Source organism: Hypanus sabinus, chromosome 11 (genome assembly GCF_030144855.1).
Source record: "Hypanus sabinus isolate sHypSab1 chromosome 11, sHypSab1.hap1, whole genome shotgun sequence".
Classification (NCBI taxonomy): Eukaryota; Metazoa; Chordata; class Chondrichthyes; order Myliobatiformes; family Dasyatidae; genus Hypanus; species Hypanus sabinus.
The window spans coordinates 37,129,510-37,135,322 of NC_082716.1; the positions used below are offsets into that span (position 1 = coordinate 37,129,510).

The 5,813-nt window shown below is 41.3% G+C and overlaps 1 non-coding gene across 1 annotated transcript; it reads right to left on the reverse strand.

The window, feature by feature from the left end:
• Window positions 1–497: 497 nt before the first annotated feature.
• Window positions 498–570, reverse strand: trnav-aac (transfer RNA valine (anticodon AAC)). The gene has a single exon. It is a non-coding gene; the product is annotated as a tRNA-Val (tRNA).
• Between the last annotated feature and the right edge of the window lie 5,243 nt (window positions 571–5,813).

Here is a 5,813-nt window from a genome sequence, read left to right on the forward strand (position 1 = left end):
GAGTTGCCTGTGGATCCATTAAAACCATAAGAGAAGGAAGCAGAACTAGGCCTCTCTGCCCATTGAACCTGCTCTGCCATTCCATTATGTTTGATCCCAGATCCCACTCAACTCCATACACTGGTCTTCTCACCATATCATTTGATGCCCTAACTGATCAGGAAATGATCAACTTCCGCCTTAAATATACCCACAGACTTGGCCTCCACTGCAGTCTGTGGCAGAGTATTCCACAGATTCACTACTCTCTGGCTAAAAAGAAATCCTCCTTATTTCTGTTCTAAAAGGTCATCCCTCAATTTTGAGACTGTGCCCTCTAGTTCTGGATACCCCCTCCCCCCACCAGAAACATCCTCTCCACATTCACCCTATCTTGTTCTTTCAACATTTGGTATGTTTTAATGAGATACCCCCACATACTTCTAAGTTCCAGTGAGTACAGGCCCAAAGCTGCTAAACTCAGCAGGTCGGGCAGCATCCATGGAAACAAATAGAAATGTTTCCACCCGGTTTTGAACCGAGGACCTTTCACATGTTAGGCAAATGTGATAACCACTACACTACGGAAACTAAGTCATGTTGAATTGACCACAGCATCTGCAGTGTACTTTGTGTTAAGCTGCTAAACACTCCTCATATGTTAACCCCTTTATTCTCAGAATCAGCCTTGTGAACCTCCTCTGGACTCACTCCAATGACAACACATCCTTGCTGAGATATGGGGCCCAAAACTGTTGACATTACTCCAAGTGGGCCTGACAGGTGCCTTATAAAGTTTCAGCATTATCTCCTTGCTTTTATATTCTATTCCCCTTGAAATAAATGTCAACATTGCATTTGCCTTCTTTATGACAGACTCAACCTGTAAATTAACCTTCTGGGAGTCTTGCACAAGGTCTCCTAAGTCCCTCCGCACCTCTGACGCTTGAACCTTCTCCCTATTTAGATAATACTCCGCACTGTTGTTCCGTTTACCAAAATGTATTCTTATGCATTTCACAACACCGTATTCCATCTCCCTCCTTCCTGCTGCAACTGCATTGCTTCTTCAGCACTACCTGCCCCTCCATCTATCTTCATATTATCCACAAACTCGACCACAAAGCCATCAATTCCGTTATGCAAATCATTGACAAACAATGTGAGAAGTAACGGTCCCAATACTGACCCCTGAGGAACACCACTGGTCACTGGCAGCCAACCAGGAGGGATTCCCTTTATTTCCACTCACTTCTCCTGGCTGTCAGCCATTCCTCTATCCATGCCAGTATCTTTCCTGTAATGCCATAGGTTTTTATGTGGGGATCCAGGTTTAATTTCAAAATTCAAGATAGTTTGAATAAGTACATTGACGGGAGGGCTTTGGAGGGCTACTGTCCAGGTGTAGATTGATACGACTAGGCAGAATAATAGTTTGACATGAACTAGGGCCTGTTTCTATGCTCTATGACTCTCTATGACAAAGATTTGTAATCTTCTCCTACCTCTGGAGGAGATTGTACATACTGTTCTTCTCTCAGATGGCATTTGCTGGGGGTCTAGTTGAGTTCCCCTAGTTTTCACTTCTTCAAACTGAAGCAGTGTCTCCACAGTTTCGACACTGGAAATGAGTGTTTGAGTCAAAGAAATAGAACAAAGATTTGAAAAGCTGACTTTTATCATATTACGTATGTATGGTGTAAGGATGAGGCACAGAGAGGCCTTGTGCATTGTTTTCTTCAGTGTTGCTGATGCCTGCTTTGTTCTATAGGGAGGTTGCTGCTGAGGAGGGCTTGGCCTCCCCTTAATTTTGTACATGTTCTTCCCCTGCAAGAAAGAAGTTTGGATGCAGGTACCACCTTATGTGAATGTGTTTTCCATTGTCAAATAATTGATTCCTGCTGTGTAGGGTGTTAGACATAGGGAAAATGTGAGATGCAACTGTAACCAGTCTGTAAGAGGAGGCAGTTGTATGCTGTTAAAAGAAAAGTGTGTGAAGACAGCTTGATGAAGGATTTACACCATTGTAACCCTGTTCTCTGACCCAAGTAGTGATCTCCAAAAAAGACTCTTTCCACTTACTGCCCCGTATTGCCGACAGGGTTTAACGTTCTCTGTGGTGAAGAATTCTCCCTTTCCTGCAACACAGTTTTCACTGCACCATCTGAATATCTGATCGTCCTTGGTTTGAGATCTTAATCTAGCATCAGAATTGGTATTCATCGGAGTTTCCATATTATTGTAAGAGTCCACAGATTCCTTGTGGAAAGGAAACCTGACATATTTGTTTTGTCTATGTCTATCTTCGTTTGTCTATGTTTTATGGAAGTTCATGGAGGTTGGCTATTAAATATTCACTTAAATAGCCTACCAAGATACCCTACTCAATTAGTGTCACAGATTAATAGATTCAAAGAGTAACACTGCATGGAAGCAGTATTTTGCCTGACTCATCCACACTAACCATGGTATCCATCAAGCTAATTCTCATTTGCCCACATTTGGCCCTTATCTCTCTAAACACCTTCCCTCCATCTACATATCTAAATGTATTTATTTATTTGTTTTTATTTAGAGAGACAGTGCGGAACAGGCCCTACCAGCTCAATAAACCACACCACAATGCAACCCAACTATTAAACACTAGCCTAATCACAGAACAATTTACAACGACCAACGCTCTTCACTGACAATCAACACTGGCGCACCTCAGGGGTGTGTGCTTAGCCCACTGCTCTACTGTCTGTATACACATGACTGTGTGGCTAGGCATAGCTCAAATACCATATATAAATTTGCTAATGATATAATCATTGTTTGTAGAATCTCAGGTGGTGATGAGAGCGCATACTAGTGATATGCCAACTAGTGGAATGGTGCCGCAGAAACAACCTGGAACTCAATGTCGATAAGATGAAAGAGCTGATTGTGGACCAGGAAGGGTAAATCGAAGTGTTACAATACAGCAACAATTAATATAAAATTGAGACAGGTTTTTTAACAAATAAACATTTATTTAAACTCTGATCAATAAAAATGAAAAGTAAACAAACGACTAACTTAACCTGAAGTTAACTGCTATACAGCAACCTAAACAGTTCTTAAAGTGATAAATGTGAAAGTCCAAATGATTTAAAGAGTCAATTAGGAGAGACTTTCCTGCAGTAACGAATTCCTCGACGATGTGACGTTACTGCTGATCCCATCCGAAATATGCCTTGCCCGAAAGACTCCCAATGAAGGAAATAAAAACAGCTTGAAGGAGCTGACCATTTCCTTGGTGAATAACACTACACCCAACCCTTTCTGCCCTTACTAGACAGGGGTTATCTCAGATGCAGGTTACCAATTCCGGAACGAAGATCCAATAAGGTCGATCCTGTTTTACCACCGACAACACCAACTTTGCTCGATCCTTTGAATTTCCATACTTCAGTAAATCATCACTCTCCAATACTTAGACTTTAAAATTAAATCGAAGGTACATCAAACATAACTGGCAGTGATTTTCAAAACTGCCGGCACAATGACAAGGTACCTTACAGTAAGAACTAAAACTCCACTTTAAAACAAAACTGCATCATGAAACCAAATATGCAGCATAACAGAGTAACGGACAACTTAAATGACATCCCAACAAAAACTCCTGCGTCACAGCAGGCTTTCCCCATTTTATACCTGTTGAAATCAGGCCATCATATGACCTCATACTGGCAGGAAAATATATCACCCCACCATCACAAGACTATTACTTCACGCCCACTAGATACTCAATTATATCATGGTCATAAGACAGTCACAAGATACCCACGGGGTATGTAACACGAAGGAACACATACCAATCCTCAGAGGGATCAGAAGTGGAGAGAGTGAGCAGCTTCAAGATCCTGGGTGTCAAGATCTCTGAGGATCTAACCTGGTCCCAACATACCGGTGTAGTTATAAAGAAGGCAAGACAGCAGCTATACTTAGGAGTTTGAAGAGATTTGGCATGTCAACAAATACACTCAAAAACCTCTATAGTTGTACCGTGAAGAGCATTCTGACAGGCTGCATCACTGTCTGGTATTTGGGGGGGGGGGGGGGGCTACTGCACAGGACCGAAAGAACCTGCAGAGGGTTGTAAATTTAGTCAGCTCCATCTTTGGTATTAGCCAACCAAGTACCCAGGACATCTTCAGGGAGCAGTGTCTCAGAAAGGCAACATCCGATATTAAGGACCTCCAGCACCCAGGGCATGCCCAAAGGCACAAACTCAGTGATTCAGGAACAGATTCTTCCTCTCTGCCATCCAATTCCTAAATGGGCATTGAATCGTTGGACACTACCTCACTTTTTTTTAAATATACAGTATTTCTGTTTTTGCACCCTTTAAAATCTATTCAATAAATGTATACAGTACTGTAATTGATTTACTTGTTTATTTTTTTCTCTCTTCTATTCTATGTGTTGCATTGAACTGCTGCTGCTAAGTTAACAAATTTCACGTCACATGCTGGTGATAATAAACCTGATTCTGATTCAGTTAACCTATAATCATGATGTCTTTGTAATGTGGGAGGAAACCAGAGCACCCTGAGGAAACCAACAAGGTTCATGAGGAGAATGTATAAACTCCTTACTAACACTTCCCGATTGACCTCCAAGCTCCAGACTGCAATTATGATGCCCTAAATATTGTTACTGTACTTGCCTCAACCACTCATTCAATATATGTTCTGCGCTCTGCATTGTCCCTCAGGTCCCTTTAAAATCTTTCACCTCTATCCTTAAACCCATAGCCTCTTGTATTTATTGGTATTCTATTGATATTGGTTTATTATTGTCACAGTAATCTTACATTCTCTTCATCAAGATCAATTATTACAGTGTATTGATGTAGAACAAGGTAAAACAATAACAATGAACAACAAAATGCAATAGCTACAGAGAAAGTGCATTATAGATAAAAAGTAAAATGCTAGATCGTAACGAGGTAGATTGTGAGGTTAAGAGCCAGTTTTATTGATCTAGGGAACCATTTCATAGTCTTATTACACCAGGTTGGAAGAGAATACCCAGGGTTCCCCTTATATTGCTCTTCCCTGGGAAAAAGACTAAGTGCATTCAGCTGATCTAGATCTCATTGTGATTTTATACATATTATAAGTTTACCCCACAAACTCTTATGTTTCAAGGAATAAAGTTCTAGCCTTCCCAACCTCCCCCTATAACTCAGACCCTTAAATCATGGCAGCATCTTCGTAACAATGTTTTTCTCATAACAGGCTGACCAAAACTAAACTCCTCACCAGTGTCTTGTATAACTGCGACACAAATTCACAATTTCTATACTCCGTGCCCTGAATGATGAAGGTCAGGCTGGCAAAACCTTCTTCATCACGGTATCAACCTGCGACACCACTTTCAGTGAACGATGTACCTGTGGTTCTAGGTCCCTGAATTCCACAGCACACTGCAGGATGTGGCCATTCGCTGTACAAGTCCTACCCTGGTTTGACTTCCCAAAATGCAAAACTTTGCATTTACCTGAATTGAAAGCCAATCTTAAACCCACTTACCCAGCAGATCAAAATTCTCCTGTAATTTTTGGTAGCCTTCTACAATACCACTCATTTTAGTATCCTCTGCAAAAGTATTAACCATACCTTGCACATTCACACCCAGCCATGGTCCCAGCATGGCACACCATTGATAATAGGTTTCGACTGCAAGAAACAACTTTCACCATTACTCTGTTTCCTACAATCGAGGCAATTATGAATCCAATTAGCTACCTCCCTGTGGATGGATAGGAAATGGGCAATAAGCAATGATACATGATCAGTGATCAT